This window comes from Prionailurus viverrinus, chromosome C1 (genome assembly GCF_022837055.1).
Source record: "Prionailurus viverrinus isolate Anna chromosome C1, UM_Priviv_1.0, whole genome shotgun sequence".
Taxonomy (NCBI): Eukaryota; Metazoa; Chordata; class Mammalia; order Carnivora; family Felidae; genus Prionailurus; species Prionailurus viverrinus.
In genome coordinates, this window is record NC_062568.1 from 135,582,051 (window position 1) to 135,594,489 (window position 12,439).

Genomic DNA, 12,439 nt, shown 5'->3' on the forward strand with positions numbered 1-12,439 from the left:
CACCCAGTCACCAATCACACACATGGTTTCAGAAACTGTACAGACAAGTGACAGCATGAGTCCCAAGCCCTCACGAGCAGGAAAGAATAAATAAATGCGAGGATGAACCACAAACACTTGTGCCTCGGGGCTTGGGTGCACATACCCCCTACTCCACCCCAAGGAAGACAAAACCGAAGAAAGAACGCTCTAAGGAAAACATGACTCTCCTCTACTGAGACAATTAGAGCAAAGGACACCAAGTGGTGGGAAATGCGAGGTGTGTGGGTTTCTTCACGTGAAAGAAGAATCCAGTCCAACTGCGAAGTGGTGTAATTGGTTCTAGATGCCTTGGAACCACATCCCCAGACATCTGCCCTTGGTATCAACTGACTTTCCACTGCCCCCAGGGTCTACAGGGCCATCCCAAGGGCAGGGCCTGGGAAAGTCCACTGAACTGCACCCAAGGCCTTAGAGGCTGCTGGAATCAAACCTTCTATTTCAGAAATGCATTTCTGAATGCATTGTACAGGTTAAGCAAAAATAAGAAGGGTAAAGGAAAAGTTAACGTCAAATCATGCACTTGAAAACAAGTTAAAAAAAAAAGAAAAGAAAAGAAAAGAAGTTAGATGTAAGGACTGACAATACGGTTGTGCTGTGGCCGCAGTGAGTCCTGAGTGCGATCTGCTGGCAGACGCCCCACCTGCAGGGCACACTCACTTCTTCCTGCTGTTTGCACTAGGAGGGCTGGCTGGGCTCCTTGGGGTTAATTTTGACATCGTCCTCATTTTCTTCCTCCTCCTCACCTTCTAATTCCTCTTCTTCTCCTTCCTCACCTTCATCAAATTGTTGTCATCCTCTATGGCCTCCTCCAAAGTAGAGCATGGCCTACGGTACCATCTGCTCACAAAAGAAGTGTCCAATTTCAAAGTCGGAGGCTAACATGAATTCCAAGTCTTTATCCAGTGATTCTCCATTCCCAGATGCTTTCAGCTGGCTAAAGTTGAAAAATGAGTCGTTGGGGACTTGTTTGGCAATTGTTCTCACCGTGCCTGGGCCCTTATGTTTCTACTTTTTCTTGATTGCTTTGACTGTACATTTTTTCCTTTCTGCCAGTCAATAACACACCCATCACAGTCAACTATTTTAGGACCTTCAAAGGAAAAGAGATCAGGCCTTATCTGGCTCTGATTTCATCCTAAATTTTTTTTTGTCAGGACTGAATTGGTAAACAGTCATTGGGTTCAAAGTGGAACTCTAATACAAAAGACATGTGCTGCCCAGGGTCTGAAAATTTCACTTTAATATCCTGCAGGTGCTTCAAGATCAGTTCATCATACTCCTGGATTAATTCACTTAGTGTATCTCATTTCAAAAGATTGTAAATCCAAACTCTGAAATTCCTTTGGGGTCTGGCTCCTCTGCTGTTGCTGCTGCTTCTTCTTCTTCTTCTTCTTTTTTTTTTTTTGTTATGACTACTTTATTTTTCATGTCTTCAGCCAATTTATTGTCCTCTTCATTTTCACTTGTACCACTCTGATTCTGCATCTGCCAGCTCAACATCACCAATGATGAATTCTCTTCTCTTGCCAAAGAGAGGCTGGTACAGTCAGCATATTTTCTCTCCAGGCCATTGACCTCCTCATAGAACTTGGCCTCTATGTGAGCACATTCACCTGCAGCTGCTTCAACATGTTGATTCTTTTCACTGCTCTAGGTAAAGTGTCAACGTAACTTGAAGGAGTGTGGGAGCCATTGTCAAACCATTCCTGTAAAGCTTCCAATATTTGAGGGTTCTGCATCACCTGGGGGTGAGCTTTTCTGTATTACTTGCATTTTTAGCAGCCTCTAAGCCATCTGAAGGAACACCATCTGAAAACCTGTTATCTGCCATCTGAATGCTTCGATCTCCAAATGGAAAGTTATGGCAACTCTCAGAAGCAAAGAACACGAAGAGCTCAAATGTGGGTACCTCGCTGGATTCTGCTCCTTCAGATTCCACTTCTTTTTATTTTATTTTTTTTAATGTTTATATTTGAGAGAGAGAGAGAGAGAGAGAGAGAGGCAGAAAAAGAGAGGGGGACACAGAATCCAAAGCAGGTTCCAGGCTCTGTTGCCTTAAGACAACAGTAAACATTTATTATCTCTTACAGTTTCTATGTATCAGGAATTTGGGAACAGCTTTCTGACTGGTCCTGGCTTGGGGTTTCACATGAGATTCAGACAGATGTCATTTGAAAAAGTTCCCAGGGGCTGAAGGATCCACTTCCGTGGTGGCTTGTTGAGTGACTATCAGATTTGTCCTGGGTGATGATGGGATTTTTTTTTCTTCATAAAGCCCTTCACACATGATGACTGCCTTCCCCCAAAGCAAGCCATATAGGAAAACATGGCAAAAACTCCAGTGCCCTGATGACTTAGCCTCAGAGGTTATACTCTGCATTTTATTGGTTTGCTGCATTTTATTGGTTACACAGACCAGCCCTCATTCAATGTGTGAGGGTCTGTACAGGCTCATGAAGAACTGGCAGTTAAGATCACTTGGCCAAATTAGAGGATGGCTATTACATGTATCTAGAAAAGTGTCTACTACAATAACCAGCTTTAATAAGTATAACATATATAAGGCTCAGGGAAAGCAGGATTTACTGGAACCAGGCATTCTAATATCTTCAAGATGTTCTCCATCTCATTTTTGTTTCCCTGAATATAGCCAGGATCTCTGGGTTCATATCTTTAGAGCTTCATAATGAGAAGGCACACCAGCTCTGGTTTGAAAAATCCCAGGGCATGACTCTCCCAGTCCAGTCAGTGTGGTCATGGGGTAAAGTGATTGGTTTAGCTTGAGTCAGGCACCTACACCTGCTGATAGAAGACAGAGGGGGTGTGGGCAGATGAAAATAGTACAACTCCCTCAGCTAGGTTATGTACTCCCCATTTTGTGTGTTTCCACTGTAATATATATATTCCACCATATGAAAGAATATATTGTTATTGTCCATTTATTTGTTCATATGTCTATCTTTTACACCAGACTAAATGTTCTTACTAGAGCCTGAATACAGGTACTACATTTTTGTAACTCCAAACAATATAGGCTTTGTAATGAAGAGAGACTGATGCTTGCATTTTTGCTTTTCCTTTTACTATCATTGTGGCTTTGGACCAGCCTTAGTTTCCTCATCTTGTAAATGGGTCTAACGATGCCTGCCTCACGTAGAAGCACATAATGTTATTGCTGACATGTAGGAGCTGAGAGTGTTAGTTTTTGTCCTTCTTAGGAAACTGCCTGACACAATTGTATATACTTAATATGTTTGTGTGTGAATGACTGAATGAATGAGTAAATAAATGAAGCACTCTTAGGGTTCACTTGTAATGAGCATTCTTGTTCAGGGTTCACTTGTAAATGAGGATTGTAATAGGGTTATGGTGAAGATCAAGATAGATGAAAAGTGCTTCCATAGCCCAACTCATGGTAAGACTTCTAAAATATAAGCTACCATTATTAGAGAGGCAGTCTTCTAAAACCAACATATTAAAATTTTTTTTTTTTTTAACGTTTATTTATTTTTGAGACAGAGAGAGACAGAGATGAACGGGGGAGGGTCAGAGAGAGGGAGACACAGAATCTGAAACAGGCTCCAGGCTCTGAGCTGTCAGCACAGAGCCCGACGCGGGACTCGAACTCACGGACCGCGAGATCGTGACCTGGCTGAAATCGGACGCTTAACCGACTGCGCCACCCAGGCGCCCCTAAAACCAACATATTATAGGAGATCTCTTTCAAGAGAATGGGAGAATAGTGGAGAATAGAATATTTCTTATTTAGATATCTCTCACAAAGTATATCACTTGTTTCTGTATTTCACAGTAAACTCCCGGTTAATAGCCCTAAGTAATACAAATGCAATATCCATTGATAGAACACAATAGTCTACAGTATTCCAAAAGCTCAAGAGTAAAAAAATAACCACAAAGGTAAGTCCTACCAGATTAATAATTTTGTCTAGTGCCAAATCCTAAGAGCTGAAATCACCTAACATTTAGAAGCTTCTATCTAGCCAATGCCTCAGAGTCAGCACCCTAAACACAACAGTTCATATTCAGTTGTCATTCTGAGACATATCAAACCATTTAAGAAAGGAAGGAAAAAAGAAGAAAGGAAGGAGGTAGGGGGAAGGGAGGAAAATAGAGAGGAAGGAAAGGTGGAAGAAAAACAAAATCAATTAGTTTTTCATAAGACCAAAAAGCTTTGGTTACTGCATTTTTAGTCCTCCACATTCCCAGCTTCCTCTAAAGGTCCTACTAACATATGTATAGGGAACTGAAAGGGTGTTAAATGGGTGGATCCCAGTGGCAATGTCATTGTAAACACTCCCTATGAGTCAGCTATAAATTCAATTGAAATCCCTAGTCTCCTGGTCTTCTCTGCTTATCATGGTTACCAAAATGACTGCTGCCTTCAGAAATGCTAATGGGAAACAGGTAAATGTCTACAGTGTTTGATTTTCTATTAGAACTTATAAAAATGTAAGCACTGCAACAGGAAATATTTTGTTATTGAGTTAGTGTTTATATACGTTGTTTAGTCTTTGAAACACAGAACAGCTTGGCAACACTTATTCAGTTTTATTTTAAGAATGTTATTGTATTTTGACTATTTGAGGGATTAACAAGAATTTATGGAGTGTTAGGTTTAATTTTGCACCTGTAAGAAAGGTATTTTAGTAATTGACTTTTTGTAATTCAGTAGTTTCTGCCCTTGATGTAATTAGTTACTGGTTATCTTTTTTGAATGTACATTCTCAGAGGAGAACTGATGAGTCCATAAGGCCTCCAAATTTCTCATGTGGAGAAAAAGAATAGCTGAGAAAAATGACTGGGTACCACAGTATTCATTCATAGTTCCACATGGTGATAATGTTGAAAGTTGTGTGGTCTTTCAATGATGACTTCAGCAGTTGTTGCTTCCCTTGTTGTTTAGGAGTGTAGTTTGCAATAAAAGCTAAATTAATTTTACTGTAAAGTAATGCCTTCTTAATGTAGCTTCCTCATCCTTTTTTTGTGGAGGAGAGGGCAGAGCGTTAATTAACATTAGCTAAAGTTTGTGCTTTACTGTTAGACCATTTTCACGTGAAATAACACATCTCACAATACATCAATCTTTGGCAACTCTTATTTGCCTGATGAAGACACAGAAGCTTACAGAGTTTGTTTATTTATTTATTTATTTTTAACGTTTTTATTTATTTTTGAGACAGAGAGAGACAGAGCATGAACAGGGGAGGGTCAGCGAGAGGGAGACACAGAATCTGAAACAGGCTCCAGGCTCTGAGCTGTCAGCACAGAGCCCGACGCGGGGCTTGAACTCACAGAGCACGAGATCATGACCTGAGCCGAAGTCGGCCGCTTAACCGACTGAGCCACCCAGGCGCCCCAACGTACAGGGTTTAAAGACCCATTAACAGGTGGTAGAGTCAGGATTTTTCTAATCAGAGTCTTTTAAAAAAAATCCTTATTCTTTTTAATTTTGCACCTTGGTGCTTTGTGGCTTTGGATAACAGCAATTACAATAGCTACCATTTGTTGAATGCTTATTATGTGCCTTGCATATACTATTTCATTTAACTGTCACTTCAGTGCTTAGGTAGATATGATTATTCTTATTTCCAGTTTACGGATGATAAGATTGGATCTCAAAGAGGTTAAAGCACAATTTTGACATGCACACTTGAAATTTTAGGTCACAATCTAGTCACTTGCATGAATGTAGAGGTTACTAGTTCCCAGATAATTGGATAGTTTACGTGGAATTACTGTTCTAGTGGCAGCAAATTTTATCTTGCTTTAAAACAGTTATCTCAGAAAGTCAAGAAAAGAACAGGCTTTTGCTGGGTGGGATAAAAATTGGCACTCTATTGATGTCTCATTTTGGTTAGAAGCTGTTGTTGGATTGATAGTGTGAATGTCTAATATCACATATAAAAATGATGCCCAAACTCTAGAGCCAGAGAGCTGGTCGTTTACTACAACTGTGGCAGATCTAGTCTCTCTACCTGTGCACGAAGTGCCAAGAGAGGGCAATAGACTTCTGTCAATTAACAATGTTCTTTTCCAAGATAATGTGTCTTGCAAACAATAGAATATGGTAGAAGTAAAGTGGTAAGTTTAAAGCCATCCTCATAACCTCAATACTTGGAGAGGCCACAACTTTTGTGCTTAACTTAAATTTGGATTCATGTTGTGGAAAGCAATGAGCCAACTGAAATAGGCTTTCACTATTTCATCATGAACTTTTTCATTTTTTCAAAGCAGAATATTTTGAACATTAGGAGTTGCACCGGAGTATTGTTTCTCCTTTTTCATTCATTAATTCATTCATTCATTTTTAATGTTTTTATTTATTTTTGAGAGAGAGGGAGAGAGAGAGAGAGAGAGAGAGAGAGAGAGAGAAAGAGAGAGAGAGAGCAAGCCGGGGAGGGGCAGGGAGAGAGAGAGGGAGACACAGAATCCAAAATCCAGGCTCTGAGCTGGAGCCCAATGCAGCAAGAGCCCGATGCAGGGCTCGAATCCAGGAACTGTGAGATCATGACCTGAGCCAATGTCAGAAGCTTAACTGACTGAGTTACCCAGGTGCCCCTCTTTTTTTTTTTTTTTTAACTTTTTTTATTTTGAGAGAGAGAGAGAGAGAGAGAGAGAGAGAGAGAGGCTGAGTTTGAGTTGGGGAGGGGCAGAGGGAGAGAGGAAGAGAGAGAGAATCCTAAGCTGACAGTGCAGTGCCTGATGTGGGAGTTGAACTCACAAACCATGAGATCATGACCTGAGCCAAAGCTGGACCCTAAGTGACTGAGCCACCCGGATGCCCCTCTCCTTTTTCTAGTAGAGCACTGCCAAGAATACTTTCGATGGATGGAATGTTCTATATCTGTGCTGTCCAAGATAGCCAGTAGCTATGTGTGACTATTATTGAGCGCTTGAAATGTGTGAGTGGGAGTGGGAAACTCAAATTTTAATTTAAGTTTAAAGGTAAACCAATCACATGTGGCTGGTGGCTGCTGTATTGGACAGTGCAGTCAGAGAATGTAACTGAGATGCCCTGGCTCTTTAAGGAAGCCGCAAATGCCAGGAGACCAGGGTGAGTGTGGGGTGTTGTTCACAAATGGGTTTGACTACACTGATGAGTTCCTCTTCCATACACTGGGTAGTTTTTGCCTCTCAAGGAAATGCCTCCTTTGCTTTTCCTTTCTGTGAGCAATGACTCACATGTCTGACTTATAAAACACCTTTGGCACTTGAGAGCATGGTGTTCTGAGATTTAACCCTTGCCAGGTTTAGAGGGAATAGAGCTCAAGACGCTATCCTGTACAGTGACAAAAATCAATGCTAAGGGGTTGCAACATTAGAACAGAGAAAACTTTGAATTGCTAATTGAATTGACCTCAAATTTGTCTCCAAGGTGGGTGCCACTGCCCACTGCACCCATGCTTCCTCTATTTTGAAGTTCCAGAGTGTGAACAGCAGAGTGGTGGAGAGCTGGAGCAGAGGTGGTGTTGGTGTGGAATTCACACGGTGGAATTTCACTTACGCAAGTGCTCAAGCACTTGTGAGAAATCAGAATTAGCTATTTCTCTGGTTAGATTGAGCTATTTCAGTGACAAGTTAAAGTGTAAGCTCTTTTGTCAAAAAAATTGAGTGAGTGAAGGAAAGGCATAAACCAGGGAGATTGCTGGAGGGTCAGGGCTAATGGAATAAACTCCTTTCCTCAGGCCAATGACTTCATTTAAGATAAAGTATCTCAGCATTTAGCACAGCAGTGCTGATTATTTAGATTATTTGGAATATATGAGCATGTATATATATTTTCTATATATGTATATGTGTAGGGCCAATTAAAAAATATAATTTCGGGGTACCTGGGTGGCTTAGTGGGTTGGGTGCCCGACTTTGGCTCAGGTCATGATCTCACAGTTCGTGAATTCGAACCCCACATCAGGCCCTGTGCTGACAGCTCAGAGCCTGGAGCCTGCTTCAGATTCTGTGTGTCTCTCTCTCTCTGCCCCTCCCCTGCTCACTCTCTGTCTCTCTCTCAAAAATGAATAAACATTAAAAAAAAATATATATATATATATATAATTTCAATCAATAAAATCACCAAGCTTATTATTTACCATTCATTGAAAATACATTGAACAGCAAGTATGCAAAAAAACACTTGGGCTACTGAGAAGCCTAAGACAGAATACGATTCCAATCATTGCAAAGCTCTTGATCTAGTGGACAATATATATAAACCACTTGGCATTAGACGGAATGGATTCCAAGCTCTGTCTCACCATTTTTCAGTTTGTATAAATAGGAGCAAGTTACTTGGTATTTACTAAGTCTCAGTTTTTTCATATGCAAGGGGGTTATAAATACCTGCCTGATGAGCATACTATGAAGATTAAGAGAGATAATGTATGTATAGCCCTTGCCAATACTCATACACAGAGTGCTCAACCGTGTGTTAGCTTATTTTTAAAATAGTATGCCGCATTTATTTTTATATACTTTTTTAGGTAAAATTCACATTAATTGAAATGTTAACCACACACTTTTTTTTTGACAAAACGAACACACTTGTGTAACTCACACCCTTTCAAGATTTAGAGCATTTTTATCACCCAGAAATTTCTCTCCTGTACCTTCCCAATAAATTCCCTGCCAGAGGCAACCAGTTCTGTTTTTTTCCACCACAGATTAGTTTTGCCTGTTTTGGAACTTCAAATAAATAAAATCATACAGTAAGCACTCTTTTGTGTCATTTATTTATTTTTTTAGTAGGTAATATATTCACATGGTTAGAAATTGAAAAGGTACAAAAGGGCAGGCGGTCAAAAGTCTCCTATCTACTCCTGTCTACCAGTTACCCTATTTTCCTCTCTTGAAGCAGCAAGTGTTATTAGTTCCATGTGGGCCCATCCTGTAGCCATTATTAATACAGTGGTTTTTACAAGGTGCTTTGAGAACTCTGTTTTAAAGTTTGCCCAAAGAATCTTGTGACAGCCCAGTTAAAACAATATGAAATCAGTTTTACAAATAACTGGAGTTATTTTTAGATTCTGATTACAAATGTCAAATTGTGACATTTTGTACATGACTTAGGTAATCTTTAAACCACATCTAGTTCAAATTCTAACATTCTATGATTTTCAGTCATTGATTAAACAGATACACATTGACAAATATGGAAATACAACTATGAACCAAAGAAAACCAAGCTCCTGGACTTATGGATGTAATAATCCAGTTGAGGAGGGAATAAAAATTCAACAAAATAATCATACAATTACAGTTTCAGTGCAGTATGATAGGAAGGGACCAAGGTGAGAAGGTCCAAGGGTGCTCCTCAGAGGTACAGACAAGAGCCGACTGAGGAAAGAGCTTTGAGGGTTGGAAAAGATTTCTAAGCATTGAGCAAAGCATATGCAAAAGCTCTGTCAAGAGAGGAAGATTTGAAGGATTGGAAAAGGCCAGTGTGGCTGGAAAAGAGACAGCAGGATGGAGGAGATGGGTAGTCTAAAACAGTGAGAAGAGATGGAGAGAAGAGGTGGGCCAGACATCTGACCATATTAGGCTTGGTTAGCTGAGGGTTTTTGTCCAAGAGAATGGAAAGCTATTAAAGTGGTTTACCTGGGAAGTGACTTGGTCACATAGCCTTTTGTGCGGAGAAGCCATGAGAGAGGAACTAAGGGGCATGTGGGTAAGCCATTTAGAAGACTAGGTCAGGCACCCCTCCACCCCCATACAGGTGGACTAGGGTGGTGATGGAAGAGATAGAAGAGAACAGATTCAAAGAAAATTTCAAAGGTGAAATCAACAGGATTTGCTGATAGATGTAATATAGGAGGGAAAGGTAGATTTTTCAAGATGTCTGTTAGCTTTCTTATACAAAATGGATTGTTGCAATAAAATTGTCAATTGAAATTAACTTTAAATAATGGCATGACCTAAGAAAAAATTTGCCTCATAAAATTTCAAGGTTTCAAAGTTTTTAGCTGGATGGAGGGCATGGCTCTACTTCCTATTTTTTAGTGTTTCCTAAGCCTGTTTTAAAAAAAAAAAGTGGAGTGCTTTTCTTTTTATGAAATGCTTACTACAGTGAAACCCTTTCTGGAAACCGTAAATTTGCGTCAGAAAATAACCAGGGACTATCTAATTTCTAGGCAAACAATTTTGGATTTTTTTTTTTTTTTTTGTGCTGATACTTACTCCCATTTTGTAACTTCTAAATGTATAATGAAGGCAGTTTGTATTATCTTTATTATTTTTCTTGCCCGTTTTTCCCGGGGTTAGACCGGAATTAGTAGACAGTTTCTGTCCCAAACTAAGTACGTACTTCTAAGAATTTCTTCGTTGATACTGGATGGTTGCCTGGCTGGACTGCATGTATTTGTGCCCAGGTTCTGCCCCCTGCGGGACTTTGCATAAACCCTGTTTGTCGAGATGACTGATGGTAGAGGGATTTGCAATCATAAGTGCTATTTGCACACTGATTATTGTTTTTCAGAGTGACCTAAGTCACCTCTCGGGGAGCCGGGACGGCCTCTCGAAGCCTGCGCGTCTGCGTCGCGTGCCCGCGGCCTAGGAGGAGCGTGGGCGATGCGGTAGAGCAAAGCCTGCAGCTCCAAGCTTGGGGTCTTCTCGGGCCCCCGAGGGGGTGTGTCCTGTGCTGCTCTTACAGGCGAGGGGCGGTTCAGGAGACTGGGGAAGTCTGCAATTTGTAAGGCTGAGGGCTGGCGCTTTGAAAGAGAGGCGGAGGAGGGAGAGGGATTTCCCCGCCCCCGTTCCCCACGGCCCAATCCCTTCGGTTTCTCTTTTTCTCGACCGGCTGCCCGGCCCCTAACCTGCTCGAACCCATTATGCGGTAGAGGCTGCCGGTCTCTTTAAGGCTCTGCCGCGCCTGCGCCTTGGGCTTCCCTGACGCGGCCGGCCAGACCCTGGAGTAGCCTGCGGGCGGGCAGGGTTGGGGTCGGGTAGTAGTTAAGGCAGTGGCGGTGCCCAGAGGGGTGGTTGAGGGTTGGAGGCGGCTCAGAGCTCGTCAGTGAGCTCGGCGCTTGAGAACGGGCGGGGAAGGCGGCCCGCGGAGTCGAAGCCGGGGCCGAGGCGCTGAGACGCGGCGGCGAGGCTGCCGGCTGGATGGGAAGTTAATGTTTACGGCGGAGTCCACCCAACGTTTCCAAGGTGAGGGGCGCCGCGCCAGGCCGGGCGGGCCGGGAGGCCGGATGGGCCGCGAGCCCGGGTTCCGCGGGGCGCACAGCGGGGCCGAGGCGCGGCGAGTGGGGGCCGCCACCAAACTTGCGGCGCGAGCGGGGCGGGCGCGCCCGGCCCCGCCAGGGCCTAAGTTCCCTGAGGCCGCGGCGGCCCGGGACCGTCCTCCCGTGGGCTCTGAGGAGAAAACTCGCTAGCTGGTCTCCCAGTGGAGTCCCAGGGAGGTGGAGGGAACGGGGAGCTTCGGGGGCGCTTTCTCTCAAATCCTGTGTGGGAGACTGACGTTTCATGCCCGCCCTCGAGGCCAGAAGTCCGTTCCCTCCGGGTGCCCTGATGGAGTGAGACCACCTGCGCCCTTACTTGCAAAGTTGGCGTCTTCATTTGGCCTCCGGGATTCTGTGCAAGGCAGAGTCGCCAGGCAAGTGATGGGCAAGCCAGGTGTGCTAGGTGACTCCCTGGGGTATCCTTGGACAGCGTTAGTAGCCATCACTGAATCACCTTATGACTAGCGGGGCAAGCCTCAAATTAACCGCAGAATTTCCGGTAGATGGAATTGTGGTGTTCGTGTTTGTTTTAGAATTGCCGTGATTTCTTTGTGTCTGTTTCTTTGGGCGTTTTAGATCAAGTCATTTGTCATCCTTTCCCCGAAGAGTTAAACCAAAACTTTTGGGATGGTTCCTTTGCTTTCCTCCTATCCGTTGTTGTTAGAGGTGATTTTGAAAAGCAGTATTTTCTTGCAAAGATATCTTTTCTTTGGGTTGCAGTGTAGAATAATAAACCCCTTTCTTTGCTGAAAGAAAGAAATCCAGTGTTCTTTGAAGACCAAGTAAAACTATCTGTTGGTTTTTGCCTTTGTTCTGGGCTGATAATGTGTTAATAGCTTTTTTTTTTTTTTTAAGTAACCTGTCTTGAATTTACCTGAAGCTTCTTGTCTATTCTAAAATGCTAGCCTTAAGGTCTCTGAGAACTGTGTGTCAAGGAAACTTAGAAAGCTTATTAAAGTATACTATGCAGAAAAAGTGCACAATCCTAAGTGGGTAGGTAAAGGATTTTTACTAAGTACACCACCACAGATCAAGAAACAGAACATTAGTAAGTTGGGGTTTATACCTAGGAGTGGAATTGTTGGTTTGTGAGGTATGTGGATGATAAACTCAAGTATTAGATACTGTTGAACATTTTCGCAAAGTGGTTGTGCTAATTAGAG

The 12,439-nt window shown here is 42.5% G+C and overlaps 1 protein-coding gene and 1 pseudogene across 12 annotated transcripts in view; one reads left to right on the top strand and one right to left on the bottom strand.

Moving 5' to 3' along the window:
• Positions 1–711: 711 nt before the first annotated feature.
• On the bottom strand, positions 712–1,873 carry LOC125173474 (nucleosome assembly protein 1-like 4; annotated as a pseudogene).
• Positions 1,874–10,885: 9,012 nt separating this feature from the next.
• Positions 10,886–12,439, top strand: part of EVI5 (ecotropic viral integration site 5) — a 259,537-nt gene continuing 257,983 nt past the window's right edge. For 7 of the 12 annotated variants that reach the window (XR_007154737.1, XM_047870636.1, XM_047870637.1 and 4 more), the window contains exon 1: positions 10,887–11,205. The gene's annotated coding sequence lies outside the window, so the exon portion shown is untranslated. Of the gene's footprint in view, positions 11,206–12,439 lie in introns of all 12 variants that reach the window. The other 5 variants (XM_047870641.1, XM_047870644.1, XM_047870642.1 and 2 more) reach the window with 2 other exon arrangements.